The sequence below is a fragment of the Papio anubis genome, chromosome 8 (genome assembly GCF_008728515.1).
Source record: "Papio anubis isolate 15944 chromosome 8, Panubis1.0, whole genome shotgun sequence".
NCBI classification, from domain to species: Eukaryota; Metazoa; Chordata; class Mammalia; order Primates; family Cercopithecidae; genus Papio; species Papio anubis.
Window position 1 is genome coordinate 71,787,607 of NC_044983.1, and position 25,037 is coordinate 71,812,643.

The following is a 25,037-nucleotide window of genomic DNA, read 5'->3' on the forward strand; positions in this document are numbered from 1 at the left end:
AGCTTTTTTCAGACACCCTTTCTCAAGTATTCAACAAATATTTGTTGAGTCTTTAACAAGTGCCAGACCATGTACTAGCTGCTGGTGACACAGCAGTGAATAAAAGCTTGTCCCCTTAAGGAATGTACATTCTAGCACTTGGCAAATAATAAACAAGTCAAATATATATCTCAGGTGGTGATTAACATAATGAAAAAGGGACCCAGTTAAGGGTGGTTATAATCCTATTTTACATAGTTTCATTGTAGGATTTTTCTTTCTGGTAATTTAAAGAGAGTCCTGAACAAAGTAAGGGAGTGAGCCAAGTACATGCTAAAGGAAGGAGCATAACAGTCCTGAAAACTGAAAATGGAGCATCTATTTACTGAGTTGGGTAAGATTAGAGGAATCAAGATGGAGGGGAATGCTGTGAAATATTTTACATGGTTTGTACAGAAGAGCTACTAAAATCGAAGTGGAGATGCCATGTCAAGCAGATACTGGATATGTGAATTTGGAGTTAAAATTTTGTTATATGTAATTCTCATCTGTAATTAGATGAGATTACCCAAAACAACTGGACCCTAAAACTACTGGACATCCCATTATTTAAAGAAGGAGAACGTAGAAAAGGAAACTGCTAATAAGATGGAGGAAATAAGACTGAGTGGTGCAGATGCCCTGTCCCATATACTTTAGTTCACCTGAAGCTTCAGGTTCAGAGTGTATCCAACTGGTAACAACTTCCCAGGTATGTGCCACACAATTTCTCAGAAGGTTCCAGTGGGTACCAGTGTCCCATGAGGGGAATCTTGCTGGTTCATAAAACTTCTGGTGATTTTTGTCACTTTCCAATTTCACTTTCTCCACTTCCATAACTGTGCTTCTGCTTACCTACAAATAAATTACCTGTACACAGGTCCTGCCTCCTGATCTACTTTGTGAGGGACCCAAGCCAAGATAATTGATAATCTTGATTAGATCTACTTTGTGAGGAACCCAAGCCAAGATAATTGATAATCTTGACTACAGCTGTTTTTTGTGAGTGATGGGGAAAATGATAAATATAAGGAGTTTAAAGAGAGGAAGTACAGACATGTATACTAACAACTGCTTCAAACGTTTTTTATCTGAAGTGGAAAAGAGGAACAGAAGGGGGAGGTTGAGGCAATTATTTTCCTATTTGTTGGTGGAATATATTGAGGCACGTTTTATGATGATGAGAGCTATCTGGCAGCTAGAGAGTAGTAGATATGAATATGGTAGTATGTGAAATTTCTTTTTTGAAACACGTCTTCTGCAGAGAGTAAAGAACGGGGAAAATATATTCAGAGAAAGAGGCCAAGGTGTAAAATAGTTTTCTAGAAGAGTAAGAGAGTGAATGACTATTGTACTACGTAGACTTTATAGCCACTTGAAATTAGTAGTCATAGATTTGCTGTGAAACTTGTCAGGATGCTCATTTACCTTTCTTTGACAAAGATCAGTTCTCTTTGAACAGGTGTTAAGTGGGTAGAAACTTGGATTTTAGAAACTTTGCATATTTTCTAGGTACATGGAAAGCTATGGAGTTGTATACATATCAGTGATTATAAAGTTGAATAATAGATCCAGGTGAGAAAAGGAGCAAATGGTAAGATAAATCAATTAATTGTGGGATTTAATGTGATCAAATAACAGTTTGAGTACAATATTAGAAGACAATTATTTGAAAATATAGGGGATGATGCTCATAGAACAGGATCCTTGAAAGTGTGATTCTACTGGGGAAGAGATAAAAGAGGTTGCACTTACCAGTATCATACAGAGCTGGGACCTCTCTTCGTCCCTGACATTTAGGATCAAAATCTGGTATATTTTAATGTCACCTGACTCCTACTGGGGCTACCTACCACAGTCAATCAGACCTGTTTTCATTCATCTTCAATCCAAAAGTGAACATGGTTCACATTCTTTTCTTCAGGATATCCTCAAATATCATTAAATCCTATTAGGACAGTCGATATAAATGGATATTTCCAGTGTTTCATTTCTTCCTCCTTTGATACCCAACTCTTGTACAGCAGGGAGCACTATAACTGTTAGACTCTAACCTACATTGATATTAAGTGGCAATTTGCCTATCATGTAATGTGTGTTCAGTAAATATTTATTAACTGTTGGCTCTTGACCCACATGACATAATCACATGAAACCAGAGACAATATAAATTCTTCAGATTTTCATGAGTGGAACTAATCTCTTCCTTCACATGCACTAGAAGGGAGAGAAGATAAAGAATAATATGCTGGCATTGTCATTCCATTATCAAAGCTGGAGTTGAAGATGATTTCTGCAACTAGCTACCGTTTTCTTCTTGGAGACACAGGACAATGCAGAGAAGGCAACGATAGCAGCAATTCTTTTTAAGGATAATTTCAATCCTTTTTGGTATAGCTCCAAGATGTTAAAAAAAATTAAAGTCACTAATAAAACCAATTAAGGTATTTGAGGAACTGTGACCAAAAAAATCTAATAACTTTATTTTATTTTGCATTTTCCATTTCCTTTGGCTATTCTTCAAAAGCATCCAAATTAATGGGAAATATTCCAGTTATTTATTGCTGGTACAATTTTCTTTAGTCTGGTGATAAAGGAGATGGTAGCAAGAAAAGCATTTTTCATTGATCAGAATAGAATGAGAGAAACCTTTGTATTTATGGGAGTACTAATGCAAATTTCCTGAAGAAAATGAGATTTTTATTATCTTAACATTTTGTATAACTTAAACATATATATGTATACATATACATATATGTATAACATATAGGTATACACATACACATATGTATGTATACATATACATATATATGTTATACATACCTATAGAAACAAATATTTATACTCTCTTAAGAACAGACATGAGTATTAAGCACAAATTGTTCTTCGATGGTAGAAATAAAATTCAATATAAATACGCTCTGTAGTGCAGAATGAGATTTTCTGTTACCAACAATTACACAGGAAGTTTTCAAGCAGCATATGAATAGCTCTCATGCAGAGGCCACTACTTGGAATTCTTGATGAAGGAAATAAATGGTAACAAATCAAGTAGGCTAGATATATTTAAATGCATGTAAAGACTTCCTTATTTAAAACCAGATTTCTGAAGCTTTGAAATCTACGAACAACACAGAAAAAGCAAAAGCAATAATATTAGTATAAGCTATATGAAAATATGAGATGTACATTAACCTGAAATATAGTCTTCATTCCCCAGTTAACTAGGAGTCATTCTGTATGAGCACAAACTCTCAGATCTTTCTTTTGAGAAATTCTAATACTTCCAATATTTGAGGAGGGTGGGTAGCTAATTCAAAAGTGTATTATTATAAAGATCTTTATGTGATAATATTTCTATGATTTCTTATAATGTAAAGGGAAATGAACAGTTATGGGAAATTTAGTGACATATATGAAGACAAACAACAGTTGATGGAAAGATCTAAAATATTTTATCCTTTGCTTAGCTCCTGATCTCCCACAAGGAAATGAGACCATTAGACCTAATTGTCACCAAGAGGCGCAGAAGAGGCCAAGCTATGATTTCAGTGAAACTGGGCACAAGATTCAAAGAAATTATCTACCATTTTCTTTAATATTTGCATAAATCTAGAGCTAATCTTTTTCACTTTTTCAAAAAGCTATATATGTACATGTCATTCCTCATCAAGCAGTATGCTTTTAAGGAAAAGGATATTTTCTTCATAATTTAACTTATCCTACAGAACCTAGCACTATGTTTTCGTGCAAATGGGTTTTCAGCAAATGTTGTTAGAATTGGATTAGATTAAATATTGTCAAATAAAAGGCTAAAATCTAAAATAATAATGAATGCAGAGATTTCAATCATTAACTAATAAGTCTCAAGTGATCTCCAACTAAGTAGAAGAGAGTAATTTATAACTGACACTGAAATAAAAATTAAGATGGAAATAATTATGGATTAGTTTTAGCAAAGAAATTAGAAAGTTAAGGATATAAATTTTTAGAGAACTTTACTCACAAATTGGAGGCTAATGAAAATAGTGAGTGATGAAATGGAGGGTGAGTAAACAGTCTAAACCTGAAACATTTGGGGAGCAGTGCCAGTTTAAAATAGATCATTAAATATTATTTTATGGAAGGAGAATAAGATGACCAAAAACTTGGGGAAGACAATATGTTTGTATTCTTGTATTAAAGAATGCTACCCACTGAAATGGTTGGAAGATTATACTAAATGGAAAGTCAATATAATAATATATCACAGGAAGACAGGATATAGTCTATCTAAGGAAATTTAGATAAGAGAAGAATTGTAAACATATTGTAATTTGGGGTTCCACCTAATTTTTCCACTTACACTTCTAAGCACATCTTTAAAAAATTAGCTAAAAAACATTACAGTGAATTTTTCAGTTAAAACAACTTCTCATTATGGCAAATTATCTTCTACTCACCTAAATTCTAGGCGTATGCTGTTCACTCGGAATATAGGACTTTCTGTATTTCTCAGAGTTGAGAAATTCTGATTTATTTAGAAATATTTATTTATATAGTGTTTTCTTATGTTCCAAGCTTTCTAAGTGTTTTCCAAAGATTCATTCATTTAATCCTTATAATAACCTTATACTAGAAATACAATTATTATTATTATCTCTCTTTACCAAAGAGGGAACATGATGCATACAGAAGGTAATAACTTGGCCACAGCTGCATAAACAGTAAGTGGTGGCTCCAGGTTCCCGGGTCAGGCAGATTAGTTCAGGAAGAAGAGCCACCCACTTGCAATGCTCTGTTGCTCAGTCACAAGTAGAGTAATAATGATTTATGTATGACCTCTGTGTGTAAAGCAACAACTTTATATTTTTAATGAACATCATTGGAACTCATACCTCAGAATGAATGTTCTTTCAAAAAGCACTCAATTCAGATACTGTACATTTAGTTCAATGAAGCTGGCATTTACCACATTATTTGTGAAACACATTTCTCACCATTAGAACAAGTTTCAAATTCCAACAATAAAATCAGTAAAATATCATGTTGTACTTAACAAGCACATACATCTTATCTGTCAATTTAAAAATTTATATTAAATAATACATTTTAAAATTTAATATTGTTATTTAAAAATCTCTTCCTTTCTACCTTTTAAGCCATCAAATATTTTCTAATGAGGTTCCCATCATTGGAATCAAGGCATGATTAGCTTGAATATTTTTTGACATGATCCTAAATCAAATTAATTCTCTAATACTGAAAATTTTTTGCCATAAGTGATATTTCTTAAAAAATTTTCAAGGGTGTTGTACACAATACTGTCTGTAAAGGGCCAAGTATCATGCCCATTACAAACTAAAACAAACAAAAAGTTTATTCCTCAGTGGCCACCAGTTGCATTGCTTCTTTCTTTTAGAAGCTGCTTTCAGTCATCCTTTCCATTTTCTCTACCTCTGTCTTATTCTGAGAGACTGAAAGATTATTGAAGAGCTTAAGCTTCAGGTCCTGTCTGAGTTTTCTATTGCTGCTGTAACAAACTACCAAACATTTAGTGGCTTATAACAACACACATTCATTTTATGTTCAAAATCAAGGTATATTCCCAAAATCAAGGCAGCACCAAATTCCTTCTGGAGATCCTAGAAGATAGTATTTCTTCGCCTTTTCCAGTTTCTAGAAAGGTCTTCTACATTCCTTGGCTTATGGCCCCTTCCTGTATCTTCAGTGAGCATCATTTCAACTTCTGCTTCCATTATCAGATTTTCTTTTTCTGACTCTGATTCTCCTGTATTCTTCTTTGTCTTAGAAAAATTCTTGTGATTACCATAAGCCCACCTGAATAATCCAAGATGATCTCCCCATGTCACGATCTTTTACTTAATCACAGCTAGAAAGTCTCTTTTGACATGTAAAATAACATATTCACTGATTTGAGGATTAGGAGGAAGAAACCTATGGAGGCCATTATTCTGTCTACCAGAAGGCCAGATAGCCTGAGTTATAAGCCTGGTTCTACTATTCATTTACTGCTTATTTTTTTAAGCAAATTATTTAGCCTTCCCTAATGCAAATCTTCTCATCCAGTTAAGAAGACTCATAATAGTATATAGTAAGATTCCAGTGAGGATTAGATAAGATTGTACTTGTATATAGTCTTAATGCCTGTCAAATAGTGATGTAGTTTGGCTATGTATCCACCCTAATCTCATCTTGAATTGTAATTCCCATAATCTCCATGTGTATGGGAGGGACACAGTGGAAGGTAATTCATCATTGGGGCGTTCATCCTCAAACTGGTCTCATGATAGTGAGTGAGTTTTTGCCAGATCTGATGGTTTTATAAAGGGCATCTTTTGCTTTGCTCAGTACTTGTTGCTGCCGCCATGTGAAGAAGGACTTGTTTGCTTCCCTTTCCAGCATGACTGTAAGTTTCCTGAGGCCTCCCAAGCCCTGCAAAACTGTGCATCAATTAAACCTCTGTCCTTTATAAATTACCCAGTCTCAGTTATGTCTCTATTAGCAGAATGAGAATGAATGAGTACAAAGAGTATTAAGTCTTAGCTATTATTATTTTAATAATAAGATGCAATAATAATACAGTCTTAGCTATTATTATTTTATTAATCTCATCTGATACAAATGCACATTAACCAACCCTATAGAAATAAATGCATAAATGCATAAATCTAGAATGTCCACATGTTAATTCACCATAAGGGATACAATCTTGGGATTAACAATACTGTTATTTAGATAAACCAACAAAGAAGGCAAATTATAATCCGAAGTTGGCTTAATGAGTCCAAATCAAAGAAGAGCAGAGATAAATCAATGTATGTCCATGATTCAGGGTTTCTTTCAACTAAATCCTTGTTATTGAAAGTGGACAAGCTATGTCAGCATCACCTGGCAGCTTATTATCCAGAGTGCCAAACCCCACTCTGCATACTCTATTATGCAGAGTGCCAAGCCCCACTTCTCATGTGAAGAACCTTCACATGAGAATCTGAATTCTTCTGTGATTCCTCAGGTGACTTGCATGCATATTTAAGTTTGAGAAGTACTACCTTTGACAGAACTTAAAAGAATGCAAGTGCTTTGCCCAGGTGTACAAGTTTGCCTTCAGTGACCAATTTCTTTCTCTGCTTTTGTAACTGAAACACCATCATCATCTATTCATTGATACTTACTTTACATATATCAATGCCTTGTAAAAAGAATGTTTCTAGACACTGTCCCTTTGAAGTGAAATGGCATGAGTAGGCACTGATTGCCATGTGTGATTCGAAGTTTAACTCTCATTGCACATTCTTAAGTCCTTTAATGTTAAGCTGGTGAAGAAAAGAGAAGGCTTTACTTACAAAGGTCTAGAAATAATTACAAAGACGGACATCCAGAAATCATGTATCCATGTCATTTCTTAGTAGCTTCACTAAATTCTGTTATTAATTGAATATTTCAAAACAAACCCTATAAGAAAACTCAGACAATGAAAATAAATTAATACCATTAGTTATAATAAAGTTAAATATCAAATTTTCTATGGGAAATAAAAAGAAGCCATATGGAATATATATTTTTTTCAGATGGAACAATAATCATTGGAGTATGCTTTTTGACGTGAGACCAAATATCCAGATATAAATTTAGCTTCTTTAATGGAAATGTGCCCACTAATGTACTTAAAAATTAAGTATATTGCTATTCTATGATTGTATTCAAAGGGGTAGAGTCAAAGACTCTAGAGAATTCCTAGAGATGCTAAGACATTGACAATAATTCAGTGAATTAAAATATTTGAACATCATTTCAGCAGATAGTTATTGAAAAACTATTCTGGAAGGTCTTCTGCTACTCTCACTTGGTCAAATGCAGGCTTCCCTAAAGAACCATCACCAGGTGAGCCTGTTCAGATGACAAAGTTAAGTTTTTAACAAATGAGAGCACTACCTTGACAGAGCCTTCCTGGCCTCCTGAAAGAGGAATAGCAAAGTTAGGATATTTATGGGTTTCAGACTCTGATTTATGGAGGGTTTTTCAATGCAGTGGTGGTAGGGGAAGGGATGACTAGAATTGAAAAAAGGACTATCATATAATAGCTTATATTAGTGAGAAGGTTTTGAGGTGAGGGTTTACAGAGCCTTGAAGACTTTTCACATGATTCTATTACCCATTAGAAAGCCTAAGCGTCTGATGTTCATTTAAATGGTTTTTCCAGGAAGCTTCTAAATGAACAATATAGTTACTCGCAACCTGGGCAAGAGGTTCCTGGAATAGTAAACTTGGGTTGATGAAGGCAGTGGATTAGTAAAGTGACATTGGTGAAGACAGCCTAATGGTAGAGTTATGTTAATATAGAGAATAAGTAGAGTTATGTTAATATAAAGAATAAGTTGCATGTGGCAGATGGTTTTATCTTTCATTTTAGTGATTCAAGGATGCATAGGATGTAGTCACTATTCTAAGAGTATACAATAGAATGTGGAAGTGTATTAAGCACTAAAATGGATTTGTATTGATTATAAAATAGATGATTATTGAGAAAAAGTAGAGAAGAATATAAACAAGAAAATAAGTCAACAAATTCCATTAATTTGACAGAGCATTCCTTGTATTTTGATATTTGTAGTTTGTATTTACATGAGTTCAGCTTATGCATACATAATATATGTATATGATAAAATATACATATTTTATCATCAAAACTTGGGGCCATGTTATCGATTAACTTTGTAGCCAGTTATTTTACTTAATTCAAAAGTCTATGAACATTTTCTGATATTATTCAATATTATTGGCAAACTTCTCTCAGATATATTTTATTTTTTGCCAAAATGATTTGAGTAGTTATCATTGGAATTAGATTTTGCACTTCATTCAGGATTCCAGTCATGCAGGAATAGAAGACTACAGGAAGGAGTGAATAGACTCTCAAACATATTAGAAATAAAATTTAAATTTAAAAAATTTGAAAAGCTACAGAGAGAGATTTGATTTGTAAGGTTCTAAGTTTTGTTTATTGACATGAGCAGTTTAGAATCCAGGCTCTAGGAAAGGAATCAGTTGGCAGGTTGGTGAATTTCTCCCAAAGGAATGTAGTACCTTCCAAATAGGAACCCAGGGACTACAGTATATTTCAAAGTTATATCTCCCCCAATCATGTTTTAGTTCACGTAGTAAACCTTTGAAAACTGTCATGGATTACCTGAAATTCTGAAGAAACTGAGTCTCCCTTTCTCTCCCTTGTCTATCACTCTCACTTTCATTATGTTTTCCTCTAGACTAAGGCTTTGGATACCCAGGGGACACTATTGTTGTTTTTCTGTCTGTGGGCATAAAATAGAAAACCAAGAACAGATAATATACTGAATCGTAAGAATTGGTTAATCTCATTTTATGAAAGATAATTTGATTATCATTAAAGTGATAGTCTTTTATAAGGAGAGAACTGAACATTGGTAGAAAAAAAGAATAAATAACGGTAGGTTAGGTAAATGTACTCCCATATAACCAGAACACAATTCAAAATATTCCAAGAATGTGAGTATAATTTTTAGTGAGACATTAAAATGGTTTCATTCAGACGTCTTGAACCATAGTTTGGATTTTTTAAAAAAGAATATTTCAAAATACTTTTAGAAGAGGAAGAGTAAAAGTCAATAGAAATTATTAAGAAAGAGTATAATTATGATGTGAGACTGATAATACAGTAGTCTTCCCTCATCTGCAGTTTCAGTTTTTGCAGTTAACTATGGTCAGAATATTAAGTGGAAAATTTCAGAAATAAGTAATTCATAAGTTTTAAATTGCACAGCATTCTGAGTAGCGTGATGAAATCTTGTACTGTCCCAATCTGTTTTACCTAGGACATGAATCAGCCCTTTGTCCAGCATATCCACACATCACCTGGCTGTTAGTTACTTAGCAGCCCTCTCTGTATCAGAGGGAAAAAATATAGTATATGTAGAGTTTGGTACAATCTGCAGTTCCAGGCATCCATTGGACATCTTGGAATGTATTCCCTGTGGATGAAGGGGGACTGCACCCAGCTACTCGGGAGACTGAGGCAGGAGAATGGCATGAACCTGGGAGGCGGAGCTTGCAGTGAGCCGAGATCGGGCCCCTGCTCTCCAGCCTGGGTGACAGAGCGAGAATCCATCTAAAAAAAAAAAAAAAAAAAGTGGGGGGACTACAGTACCAGCATTCTGCCAATCTGATAAACAAATTAATAAAAATAAACTCTACAATAAATTTAGCAAATAAAAAGAAGAGGAGTACTAATCTGGTGAAAGAAAGATATATAATGAACAAGAATAATGCCAAGAACACAGAAAAATGTATTGCTGCTTAATCATACATAACTGTGATAAAACCTCAAGTGAATAGAAAAATAAATACATTAAAAGAGATGGTTGTGGTAATTAGTATAATATGAATTATAATCAGTGATCAGAATTATGATTTGTAGTAGAAGATGGAAATAAAGGGGATGATTTAGAATATTCTGTGAACGGTAGAAAATGAAAACAACTAAGAATTAAGTGAACAGTCTAAACGAAGCACAAGGAAGCTTTATTATAATGAGAAAGGATTGAAATTGATTTAAGGAAGTAGAAGGTAAAGTACTAATATACGAGCAAAGTGCTATATAAAATCATCTACTGTATGCATTCTGACATTTTTAGTTTAAAAAAGCAAAACAATATTCTTTGGAAATATAGCCACAGAATATGAATAGAATATGAAACATGAAAAACAAATATCTAGAATAATAAAATCTTTTCCTGCCACCATTTAAAAATATATATATTTTTGCAGTGCAAATCACAAAAGTTCTTGCTGTATTTCTTTGCTTATTAAAATTCATTTTAGAAATGAATTCCTAAAATATGACTGGAACATATGTTTAAAAAAGCATTGAGATTTAGATTTTTAGAAAAGTAAATGAGTTGAATTTTATTTTATGATTGATTAATAAAATTGGTTTAGGGCAATTGTCTTCTAATAGTTCAAGGCAAGTTGAAGTGTATCTTATTCAAGAAACTCTTTCGTATTAAACATTTGGATGTTGACTTTAGGTATTATCTTCACAGATCAGTAAAAGGTAACAGAGTTCTCTCTAAAATGTGCTCAATTTAAATCAAACTAATATTCTTGGTTTCCCAAAATAGCACAACTTTTATTTGACACTTCTATAAAAATTATGCTCTCTAATTGTTGCATTTAATTTTGTGCTCCAAATCATACCAAAGCACTATGAAATAGTAATTGTTCCCAATAAAAAACCCCAAGCTACAGAGGGGCCAGAAATACTCCCTTGTATATAATAATTTATCAGTTGTCTTCATCCTTAGGCAGGCTGCAGAATAAGTTAAACAAATAACCAAAAATTATAAGAATTAAATATATTGTATATTATGTTTATAATTTTTATACTTTGAGGAAAATATGAATATATCTTAAAATGCAAACTTTTGGACATTTATTGACATAATTGTCTCCAAAAGGTAAAAATCAGTTTTGCAAAAGTATAAAAGAGCAGATATTTCCTTTTTGTAAGAATATAATTTTAAATTGCAAGCTTGTATGTGAAGAATAAAACAAAAATAACACTAAATAAATCCATCCCAAAGGAGAGTAAATCAATTCATTTAAATATAACTCTAACTTAAGACTCTACGACTTTAAAAGTAACTATAATTTATGTTGTAATTTTTGATACTATTAAACCTAAATGATAAGATTTAAAAATATGTAAATGTGAATATTAATATTTATGTTTATTTTTAGAAGTAATTATCTTAAGTCAGAGCACATAAACTCCTCTGTCTTCCTTGGCAATGCCCATGAAAGGGCTGTTTATCTTCTAGATTTCATCCTGTCTGTTTTCAGACCCCTTGACAAGCCTAACATCATTAAAAGAGATTGAATGTATTCATTCACTGTCAGTCAGAACACTATGGCAAACTTCAGTATAACTAGAAAAAACACTAATGTGATTAAAACGGGAGACAAGGAGGAAATTCAAGATACCGCCAAATTGTTATGAGAGAAATTAGCATAAATACTTGGGAATAACTGGAAAAAAATAAGCAAAACTGGAGGAATCTCAGAGACACTGGTGTTAAGATCAGAAAAGAGACAGGAGTGAGAAGAGACAACTAATAGATCTTGGTTTTCAACATATGTTCTGGCTAAACAGAAAAACATTGCACACATGACTTCTGGGGGCTGAATTAATTAAACTTTTATGTTATTTTATTTTTCTCCTTAATTAGTTTGCTAGTTACACATATTTTATTTTTCAGTGATTATGAAAAGAATTGCAATTTAAATCTTTGATTTATCAATCTCTATATTAGTATGGTATTTTTACAACTTCCAAAATAATGCATCATAGAACATTCTAATTCTACTTAGCCCTATTTGATTTTTGTGTTGTTGAGTGTTTTTATTTTGTATAAAATTTAAACTTAACAAACTATTATTTTCATTATGTGTTTTATTCAGTATTTATTTATTGACCCACATCTTTATGCTTTTCATTTCTTTTCTTGTCTTCAAGTTTCCATGTTGTATTATTTTTCTTCTGATTAAATAACTTCCTTTACTTTTTTTTCCTAGTGCAGATCCCCTGGAAATCAACTCTTAATTTAAATATATGTGTAATGTCTTTAATTTTCCATAATTTTTGGAAAATATTTTTAGATATATAAGTCTAAGCTAGCAGTTATTTTCTTTCAGTATGTTGAAGGTTTCCATTGTCTCCTAGCTTCCTTTTTTGTTGTTAGGAGACAGTTTTATTCTTGCTTATTTGAAAGTACTATACGTTTTCTATGTCTGTTTTTTGTTGATCTTTACAAGTTTTATTATAATGTGCTTTTGTGGTTTTTGTTGTATTTATCAAGTTTGGGTTTCCGAAGCTTTCCTCATTGCATGGCTGTTTCTTTCATCAGTTTTGAAAAATTCTCCACCAAACACTGATTCTGTCTCACTCTCCTTATCTAGTACTACAATGGGATGTATTCGATTTTTTCACTGTGTTGAATTATTAGTCTATTAGTATTGCCGTTTGGGTGTTTTCTCTAACCCATCTTGCCGTTCACTAATTCTAATTGTTTCTATGTCCAGTATGCAGTTAGCTCCAACCACTAACTTGTACATTTAGATATGTATTTTTCTCTTTTTTGTGATTTTATATTCTCTGTACACATTCTTTTTATCTTTTAAACTTTTGAACATATTTTAAACATTTATTTTAAAGGCCATGCCCGATAACTCCATTAGGTAGAGCCTTTACGGATCTGTTTCCATCACCTACATTTTCTTTCCTTCTCTCTCTGTCTCTCTCTCTCTCTGTCTGTCTCTCTCTCTCTCTCTCTCTCTCTCTCTGTGTGTGTGTGTGTGTGTGTGTGTATGTTTTGTTCAAGTCTTACATATTTGTATGCCTAAGTTTTTAAATTGACTTTTGGTTCTGGTGTATAAAATATTATTGAAAACGTATAAGGCTCTGGATCATCTTATCTTCTCCTAGAAAGAATATACTTTTTATTTCATTAGGCAGTTGGTTCGAGGCCATATTCTCTAAATCTAATTATGGATAGAGATGACTCAAAGTTGTGTTTTTTACTTGTTAGGACAAGTCCATTCACCGTTTACAGACCCCAGACTCCAATTTTTGTTTATTCTACCCCCATGAGATTGCTGAATATAACCTCAATTCCTCAATCTCTTTACCACAACTTTCACTTTTTATCTGAGAGGTAAAATTAATGACACATACTGAATTTAACTCGCTAGACCTTTTTTCCCCTATATTGTGACCCTTCAAATTATCAATTCACAGATACATTTTACAATTGTGCATCTTTACTCAATGTACAGCTGGATGGTTAGTTGAAGATCACTATGTCTACCATTTCCAGAAGTAAATCACTTTGCTCATGCATTGTGGAAACTCCTGGCAACAGATTATTAAAAACCTGAACTCATTGTCTTAAGACTTCCTACTCATCCATTGTGATGGATGAATGGATGAATGTGGAGGAATTCTTCCTTCTAATTTTAGTGAAAGTGTGAATACATGACTTAAAAAGTAAGCATTTAATGCTTTAAACAAAATCATTTCCTAGTCCTTAGATCTTTACTTCTGTTCCTGTACAGAGAAATCTTCCAGTTTTTACAGCTTCTTGCTCTCTTACTACACTATGTAGTAAGTATTCTCTTGCCTGAGACCTATGGTACAAGTCTGGCTTTTCCATCCACTATTTGGACAAATGATGTGCTAATGACCTAGGCTGTTGGCAAAGTGGGTATGACTGTTGGTAAGAGTTATCAGTTTGTCTTCATGCAGGAAAATTTGGCAATATCTGTTAAAATACCCAAATACATGTACATAGATTTACGTTTACGAAGGTTTGTGACAACACAATATGAAATAGCAAAAATGAAGCCATATAGGAATGTTGAAAAAATTTTGGTATAACAACATTTTGTAACATTATGCAAAATTCAGTGCCCTGACATGAGGGTATCTTCAAAATATACTGTTAACTAAAAAATCTAAAAGCAGAAAGTTATCTATAGCTATCGTGTATAAATTATGCAAATCCATACAGATAAATTGTGCAAGAATGTACACTGTCAAAAATTTTGAAAATTGGACATAAAAATGTTAACTGTGGCTGCTTTTGGGAAGAGTAGTAGGGTAGGAGTTTTGTATGTAGAGGCCTTTCCTTTAAGTTAATATATGCTTGCAATATCTGAATGTTTCCCAAGGATTGTAGATTGTTTTCATAAGACAAAATAGATGGAGCCTGTTTAGAAACTAAGCTTCAGTTTAAGTGCCACAAATATAATAGAAAGAAGACTTTTTAATATTGATGATGAATTTAGGGAGGGTTTGGAAGTTCCCAAATATCTTCAACTAGTCACAACAGTGTTTCTCCCACATTGCACAGGGAGGAGAACAACACACCAGGGCCTGTTGAGGGGAGGAGGGTGAGGGGAGGTAACTTAGAGGACAGGTCAATAGGTGCAGCAAACCACCATGCCACACGTATACCTATGTAATGAACCTGCACATTCTGCACATGTATCTCGGAACTTAAAGCAAATTTTTTTTTTAAGTGTTGAAAAAAAAAGTGTTTCTCAAATTTCAGCAAAAAAGACTTATGACTCAAGGAAAGAAAATTAACACAGTTTTCCAGACAATGTCTGCAACAGGAAAGATTACTCAGAATTATCTAGGCAATAACCCTATTTTTCCACCTCCTCAGGCCGTGGGAAGTAGGATAGGCTGAAATTTAAATGTCTTTAATACAGTCATAAATGTTCTGCAACTGATATTCCATGCCGAAGTACTTACTTATCTCCGGGTGATAGAATCATCTGTTCTTTGGAATACCATTACTGGTGTTATTACATCTCTTAAGAAACTTTTGTTTTATAAAATCAAAATAGGCCTGGCACGGTGGTTCACACCTGTAATCCTAGCACTTTGGAAGGCCAAGGCAGGAGGCAGGAGGATCACTTGATTCCGGGAGTTTGAGGCCAGCCTGAGCAAGATGGTGAAACTGCATCTGTGCATTTTTTTTTTTTTTTTTTTTTAATTATCCGGGTATGGTGGTGTATTCCTGTGGCCTCAGCTACTCAGGAGGCTGAGGTGGGAAGATTGCTTGAGTGCTGGAGTTTGAGGATACAGTGAACGGTGACTGCACCATTGCATTCTATCCCAGAAAAGTGAGACCCTCATCTCTAAAACAAATAATAATAACAAAAATAAATCAAATCAAATTAAAATAGACAAAAGGTAATCAACCTATTAATCAGTCATTGTTACAAAATGGAAACTATAAGAACCAAATAAGTGGTCACGGTTTCTGGAATTTTTTTGAATAAAGCAGATAACTTCCTTGATTATGAAAGGAGGAATATAAGAGTTAATCCGGGTGCTTTAATGTAAATTAAGTAATCCACCTAGTATGTCTGTTTTCTTTAAGTTTTCACATTTATCATAAATTTGTCTACCATTAAAGTGTTTGTTTTAGTGATTGCATTTTTTTAAATTTTCACAATTATTTGTTGCAATCATTTATAAATTGAAAATATTCAACTTTACAACTGCATTTTAAAGTATAGATACGACTTGTTTTGCTGGAAATATAAAGCCAACCTTTTCCCCCTACATTCTCCCTGGCAATAAGTTAAAATAATTTTGTATTCACACATTAAATGAATATGTAACAAGTATCTATGTACAATGTGTAAAGTAAATAAATATGTATCAAACATCTATACATTGGGCAATCTGCTAGATGTTGAAAGGGATGCCAAGGGACAAACAGGAATGCACACCATGAAAAATGATGCAAAAAAGGCTCTGAAAATTCAACTATTAGCATCATGGAGCTTTTTTTTTTTTTTTTTTTTTTTTTTTTTCAAGATGGAGTCTCGCGCTGTCGCTCCAGCAGCCAGAGTGCAGTGGCGCTGTTTCAGCTCACTGTAACCTCCACCTTGCGGGTTCAAGTGATTCTCCTGCCTCAGCTTCCTGAGTAACTGGGATTACAGGCGCGCGCCACGATGCCTGGCTAGTTTTTCTATTTTTAGTAGAGACGGGTTTCACCGTGGTGGCCATGTTGGTCTGGAACGCCTGGCCTAGTGATCTGCCCGCTTCCGCCTCCCAAAGTGCTGGGATTACAGGCGTGAGCCCCTGCGCCCGGCCCATGGAGATTTTTTTTTCTTATCAATTCTATCGATTGTATTCTTCCAATTAATTTTACTTTTTGACAAACTTGAAACTACTAGTAAAAAGAAGGCTGGGTAAACATTTCATCCTCAAGAGCAGCTGTTACCAGGAGTAGATTAAGAGGGAAATGTGCCAATCCATTAATCCAAAAATCTGGTGAACAACAGGAAATGTACCTTACCCTTCATGTCGCATTATAATAATATTTAATAGTGAATACACCCTTATTACATGTGTTTCAGACACATTTTAAGCAGTTGATTAATTTCAACTCTTTTAACTAAGCTATGCAGAATAACTCTAAGTAAGCATTATCATTCCCTTTTCCAAATGAGAAAATTGAGGCACAGAAAGGTAGATAATTTGCTGCAAAGGTACACAGAACAGGATTCATATCCATATTTATATTCAGTCTAGCTTGAGTTCAGGATCTTAATCCTTACATAACACTCTAAATGATGTTCCTTTTGAAAAGGAGTAAAATAGTTTGTTGTGCTTTTCTTTTCCTTCTACCATTTGAAGAAATCACTTTATCAATCTTAATCCTACATGGTAAGCTCTCAACATTAGCACTTTAGTGCTTTTGAATTATTACATGTGATTCTTGTAGTGTATGGCATGAAAACATATTAGCTGATTGATAAAATATCATTACCATTTGACTTCTTACATTGAAAATTGGAAATAAGTTGATAATTGTTAACACTCATTTCTCATTGGGTGACTCAGAGCCACAAAGAAACTTGGAAATTTGCACGTCCTTGTAGAAAAACTGTTCTCACTAATATTTTAACTTGGCTCAGTGAAGTGAGCCAAGTGAAGAAGCCTTGGCTGTATAATGAGACTGCACACAAAACTCAAGGTTATTTAACTTCAAAACAAGTTAGAAAATCTCCATCCAAGAGGTAGTGAAACCAGGTAGAACATTCAGACTTGCCTCTCAGATCGCTGAACTATGTCTTAGGAGAGCAGAGTCCAGGGTCTGGGATGTTTGACTCTGTGCCTCTACTGAAACTGCACTATGGAAAGATCTGCCCCTCACTTCATCTCAATTCTCACACTTACCTCCATGTCTCCATTTGTCAATATCAATGTTAATACCTTTCTCATTCAGGATTTTTCAAAATGTGGCTGACAATATTTGCAAGATTTGTTATGGATTATGAGATTCGATATGCACCCTTCTACACCAGAATCTTCTACCAATTACTAGTGCCATCCATGTATGTAACATCGTCCTTAAAGTAAGTTAGTGAATAAGACTGCCATTAGGCCTGTGTGGTTGCTGGTAAGAAATCAAATCAAATAAGTCAATACATAATGTTGTTCTAAATATTTATTGCCTATCTTGGGAAAAATGAGGTATTGTTACGAAATTGATCAAGGATTAGAGAACTTTTGTCAAACCCAAGTATTTTCTAAATATCTCAGAAAAAGATTATTCATGAAGTCAGTGTATGTGCACAACTTAGGATATTACTGTATACTTTCAGCAAATATTACTTAAGGACGCACTGTCAAATGACTGTTATCATTAGTTGGAGAGGTCTAGGGGATTAGCTATTTGACTTAGAAAAAATGTGAAATTTATACTTTCTAACTTATGGCACAAAGGCACATCAAACCAAAACAAGTACATTAGAGTATTCAAGAATCATATTCTAATGGTTTCCCTTTTAGTTTTCTTTAAATAAAAATTTCATGACAGTAGAAAGAGCTCTGGTGAATGCAAAGATGAAGACTATTATTTGCCCTCTTCTTACAGTGTCTCACCAAGGTATTTAGAAAGCCTGGTGAGTCTGTTATCCAAACACTTTGTAGTCCCAGCTCAGCGGGCTTTCACCCCCTCTGTGCCAGGTTGCCCTGCCTCTCCTGTGGCTACACTGTTTTTCGACTGTCATTTTTATTGAAAAATAAAAGCTAAATTGGAGTTTCAGAATACCTTCCATTTAACTCCTTTAATAAAACGGGAAAGATAAAAGCAACCTACTCACAAGAGAAGTGTTTTTGAAAGCTGTGCCTTGGATATCAGAGATGCAGAAATAAAAGGCTGCTTCAAAAATAGAGCCCACTGGCCTAGCGCTGGCCCTCTGCAGCTCTTCTCCTGTGCTAGACCGGCTTTTAGCTTTAATTTTTTATTCAAGAAGTTAAATGGGAGACGTGAAATAGTTTGGATCAAATATCTCAACAAATGGAAAATGGGCAGCAGATGATTCTTTTAAATGCATTATTCTTATGCACCTGGGCCAGACAACTTCGTCAGGCAATTTTGCACATGCCTGATAGAAAAGATAATATTATTCATATTTCTGTACACACAGAATTCTTTTTTCCACTAATCCCATGGGAAGAATAGCATTTCTCAAAGCATGTCCCACTTAAAATAAGCATCAACACAATAAATGCTCTGAGAAGTCCCATGCTAAAGAGAAACAAAATAAACAAAACTGTATAATTTTGTATTTGCCTAATCCATTCGTCTGTGAATTCCTTTAAAACTTTATATGTGTTAATACCCCAATATTATTATCTAGAGATAGTATGATCTTGAGCCTCAGTCACACTAGTAACATAGTTACAAAATATTTTCAAAAGGAGGAATCCCCTTAGCTGTGTAATTGTAGCTCTATTTAATGCATTTATGCTGATTATTGAATTAAGACCTACCATAGATCAAACATTTGAGGTAATAGTAGTATCTAATTGCAAATTGGCTAAGAGAGATTCGTGTTTAAGATAGCATAATTCAAAGATTAATTGGCAGTAATTGTCAATAATTAAACTGACAAATGTAACTAAAGAGAATACGGGAGAGGAAGCAGTAGGATTTGGCAAAGGAAAAAGATTGATACAGTCCTTAAAGTTTGAAGAAACATTTGATTTTCCTATGAAATAGGTCATTTAGCTCTACACTGTTAAATAACCCCCATGCTGTATTCCATTGTTCCTATAATGTTCAGCTAATGCTTTAATGAAGGTGACTCTAAAATACCCCTATTTGTCTTTTGCCCTCTTAATTAAAGCAAAAGACAGAACTTGGGATTGTAATATTCCCTTCTGGCTCTTACACATCTTTAAATATAATTTTTTTTTCAAAAAAGAACACTTTCAGTCATTTCACATTATTCTAACCAATTAAAGAGAAATGAGAAAATGGAAGTTATAATGATGTTAAGTATATCTCCCAGGATAAGTCAGTGTTGATGAAGAATGACCTGTGAAGAGACAACTGCTCTCCACCACTGCCAGATTCTGAGGGGTGTGCTAAAAGCTTTCTAGTGGCCTTCAATCAGAACTGCCTCATTATTGTAAGCATGGTATTATTTTAAATTAGCTTTTTATATTTAATTAAATAACACCTAGTCTAAAAAGTACCTCTTACTTTCCATGCCAGCATTTTGTATGACTACCTTCAAAATAAGTTTCATAGAATAGGCAAAGAATAAACAGAAAGCAATTACTTTTTCTACACCGAGAAAAAGGAAGGAATGGGGGTAAATTTGGCAGCCTGTCTTTTGATCTTATGAAACAATCTCTTTTTTCAAAAGCACCATTATACTTAATGATTACATAATTTTCCCTAGGCTCCAATAAAAAAGCAAAGAAGAATATTTCAACAATGCTAAGATGTAAATAGCATTACTATTGTCTTATGATCTTCAATAGCATATAACTGATCTGACCCAAATTGTGATCCTTACCAAATCATTTTGCCCATTGAAAGATTCAGTTACTTTCTTGCTTTAATATTCTTCAGTGTGTTCCCTGGTCAGAGACAAAAGGATAATTTCAAAGGCATTGAAGACCATATTGTCTTTCAAGTGTTCATAGAAAATTTCCTTGGTGGCAATAACTTTGCCTTTGAAAATGCAAAGGAGGTGAGTATAAAATCATGGAAATTCTAACCTAGAGTAGCTTAATTTGATATAATGTTTTAAAATATGAAGTAATATCACTATGACTTTTAGTTTTATTTTTTTGTTTTATTTTTTAAAAGAGGGTATTTTATTTTATTGTTTTGACTAATTTATTTTTTTTGAGACAGAGTCTCTCTTTGTTGCCCAGGCTGGAGTGCATGCCATGATCTTGTCTCAGTTCAACCTCCACCTCTCAGGTACAAGCAATTCTCGTGCCTCAGCCTCCCGAGTAGCTGGGATTACAGACATGCACCGCCATGACCAGCTAATTTTTTATTTTAGTAGAGACGGGGTTTCACCATGTTGGACAGGCTGGTCTTGAACTCCTGACCTCAGGTGATCCACCCATCTCGGCCTCCCAAAGTGCTGAGATTACAGGCGTGAGCCACCACCCCTGGCCAAAAGAGGGAATTTTAGTTCAAATGGGATGGCACTTCTATTTTCAGGATTTGCTAAAATAAAATTCATTCATTACATAAAATAAAGCTTTAAAGTTTCATGTATTAGATCACAACTTGGTTAAGGTGGTGCCTTTTCTGAGTTACTGACATTTTTATTATTTCTAAACTAAAGCACTCTAAATACAATGATTTTTTTTTTTCTGTCTTCACTGAATATGTACTATATGCTCCAAACCTATCTTACTATTTGAATAAGCAAGTACATATTTGCATTTATACAAAGTATATGTAAATCGTTATTCTGGAAATATTTTCTCCCTGAAAAGCCACAGAAAAAATGTGTGTGAGCTTATTGTAGGTTTATGATGCAGAGATATTTTTCTCTGGTAGCTAAACATGTTTGGTGAGAATCAAATTCTTCAGCAAAGAACACACATTAGAATTAGGCAATATTTACTTTGGCATATGTCCATGATAAATGACACTAGGCATAACTGGTGTCTAAAAGTCTCACTGATTAAAAATATTCTGCCAGTTTTCTGATGGTATAAGGAGGAAACAAATGCAAAAGTTTTAGTTTTTTAAATTTTCTATAATTTGTGTTTTCTAAAATATGATAAACTCCCGCACTTCCAAATGTTAAAAAGACTGATGTGCATTCCTAAAAATGGTAATAATTACCATATTATTTTTTATTTTTACATTTTAATTCTTTTTTTGACACAGTAATTTATTGGGTACATAGTGATGTTGTGATATATGTAATATGTAGTGATCAGACCAGGGTAACTAGCATACCTATCATCTCAAACATTTATCTTTTCTTGTGTTAGGAGCATTCAGTATCCCCCTTCTAGCCATTTGAAAGTATATGATATATCATTGTCAGCTATAGGCATCCTACAATGCTTCAGAACACTAGAACTCTTACCTACCTGTAATTTTGTGTCCTTTAACAATTCTCTCATTCCCCTCTCCCTAGAAACTAGAGGCTCTAGAATCTTCTCTTCTACTTTTTACTTCTATGAGATCACTTTTTTATTTTTTAGCTTCCACATATGAATGAGAACATACTATGTTTAAACTTTCTGTTCCTGGTTTATTTCACTTAGCATAATGTCCCCCAGTACTATCCATTTTGCCTTGAATGATGGAACTTCATTAAATTTTGTTTGAATAGTATTTCATTGTATATATAGAGAGCACACATTATCTGTTCACCTGTTGTTGAACACCTAGGTTGACTCCATATCTTAGATATTGTGAATACTGCTTTGATAAAAATGAGGGTGCTGATGTCTCTTCTATATACTGTTTTCCTTTCCTTTGGATAAATTCCCAGTAGTGGGATTGAAGGATCACATGGTAGTTCTATCTATAGTTTTTATTTTTATTTTTTGTAAGGTCCGTACTATTCTCATAGTGGCTGTAATAGTGCACTAGTTTACCTTCTCTCCAATAGTGTCTAAGAGTTCTTTTTTCTCTGCATGCTTACCAGCATGTATTAGTTTTTGTTTTTTTGATAATAGCCATCCTAAATGGGGTGAGATGATACCTCATTGTAGTTTTGATTTGCACCTCTCTGATGATAAGTGATGTAAAGCATTTTAAGAATATATTTATTGGTCATTTTTATGTTTTCTATTGAGAAATGTTCACATTATTTGCCATTTTTAGTTGGATTTTTTAAGCTGTTAATCTTTTTGAGTTCCTTCTACATTAATCTCCAGTTAGGAGATGAACATACAGTTCATTGGGTAGGTGAAGTGTTTGAAAATATTTCTCCCTTTCTGTAGGCTGTCTTTTCTCCCTGTTGATTGCTTTCTTTGCTATGAAGAAGATTTTTAGTTTAGTATCATTCCATTTGTTCATTTTTGCTTCAGTTGCTGATGTCTTTGAGGTGTTATTCCTGAAATCTTTTCCCAGACCAGTGTCTTGAAGCATTTCCCCCATTTTCTCTTCTAGTAGTTTTATAGTTTTAGATCTTACATTTAGGTCTTTTATCTATTTTGTGTTAATTTTTGTACAGGGTGAGAAGTAGGGGTCTTGTTTCATTCGTTTGCAAATGAACATCTAGTTTTCCCAGCACCATTTATTAAAGAGACTATCCTTTCTCCAGTGTATGTTCTTGGAGTCTCTGACAAACATCAATTGGCTGTAGATACACGGATTAATTTCTGTAGATATGTGGATTAATTTCATGGATATATTCTGTTCTATTGTTCTATGTTTCTGTTTTTATGCCACTACCATGCTGTTTTGGTTACCATAGTATTGTAGTATATTTTGAAGTCTAGTAGTGTAATGCCTTTACCTTTGTTCTTTTTACTCAGAACTGCTTTGCCTATTCAGGGTCTCTTACTGTTTCACACAAATTTTAGATTTTCTTTTTATTTCTGTGAAGGGTGTCACTGACATTTTGATAGGGATTACACTGAATGTGTACATTGCTTTGGATAGCATGGTCATGTTAATTATATCAAATCTTCAGATTCATAAGCACAAAATATTTTTCCACTTGTTTCTATCCTCTCAATTTTCTTTCATCAGAGTTTTGTGGTTTTTCTTGTGAAAGTCTTTTATCTCCTTGGAGAAATTTATTCTTAGGTATGTTATTTGTTTGTAGCTGTTGTGAATGGAATTGCCTTCTTGATTTCTTTTTCAACTAGTTTTTTGTTTAAATTAAAATTTTTTATTTTGAGATAATTTTAGATTTACATGTGGTTTTAAGAAGTAATTCAGAGAGTTTTCATGTACCTTTTACCCAGTTTCCTCCAATAATAATATCTTGTAAAATTACAGTACAGTATTTCAACCAGGATATTGAAATTGACAGTCAGGATATAAAATATTTTATTCACCTCAGAATGCCCCCATATTGCTTTTTTATACCTATACCTACTTTCCTCCCACTGACTCCCTTCCTTTTTTTCTTTTTCTTTTTTTTTTTTTAATTATACTTTAAGTTGTAGGGTACATGTGCACAATGTGCAGGTTTGTTACATATGTATACATGTGCCATGTTGTTGTGCTGCACTCATTAACTCGTCATTTACATTAGGTATATCTCCTAATGCTATTCCTCCCCCATCCCCCCTCCCCACAATAGGCCTCGGTGTGTGATGTTCCGCTTCCTGTGTCCAAGTGATCTCATTGCTCAATTCCAACACCCTTCCTTAACCTCTGACAACCACACATCTGTTCTCCATTTTATAATTTTGTCATTTCAATAGTATTATATAAATAAAATCATAAAATATTTAATCTTTTGAAATGGAATTTTCACTTATAAACCTCTAGAAATGTTGCCAGGTTATAGTTAAATCCTTTTTATTGCTGAGTAATATTCCATGTTATGAATACCACAGTTGTTTGTTTGTTTGTTTGTTTGTTTGTTTGTTTTTTGAGATGGAGTCTTGCTCTGTCACCCAGGCTGGAGTACAGTGGGGAGATCTCAGCCCACTGCAAGCTCTGCCTCCCGAGTTCACGCCATTCTCCTGCTTCACCCTCCCAAGTAGCTGGGACTACAGGCACCCACCACCATGCCTGGCTAATTTGTTGTATTTTTGATAGAGATGGGTTTTCACCGTGTTAGCCAGGATGGTCTTGATCTCCTGACCTCGTGATCTGCTAGACTCGGCCTCCCACAGTTCTGGGATTACAGGCATGAGCCATCGTGCCTGGCTGAATACCACAGATTTTTAAACATTTACCTGATGATCTTTGTTACTCCTGTTTTTGCTGTTGCCAATAAAGCCACTGTACACATATTATTTTAGGCTTTTGTGTAAACCTATGGTGTTTCTCCCCTTCTAAAATAAAAGCCCAAGAATGAAATTGCTGAGTTGTATGGTAATGATATATTTAATTTGTTTGTTTTTAATAAATTGCCAAACTCATTTTTGGAGTGGCTGTATCATTTTACATCCTCACCAGGAACGTGAGTGATATAGTTTCTCTGCATCTTTG

The 25,037-nt window shown here is 33.9% G+C and overlaps 1 long non-coding RNA gene across 1 annotated transcript in view; it reads left to right on the forward strand.

Moving 5' to 3' along the window:
• The window catches only part of LOC108587266, an 81,199-nt gene that overhangs the window by 25,562 nt on the left and 30,600 nt on the right, over positions 1-25,037 (forward strand). Inside the window, exon 2 of the long non-coding RNA XR_002523855.2 lies at positions 17,865-20,628. This is a non-coding gene — a long non-coding RNA (uncharacterized LOC108587266). The remainder of the gene's footprint in view (positions 1-17,864; positions 20,629-25,037) is intronic.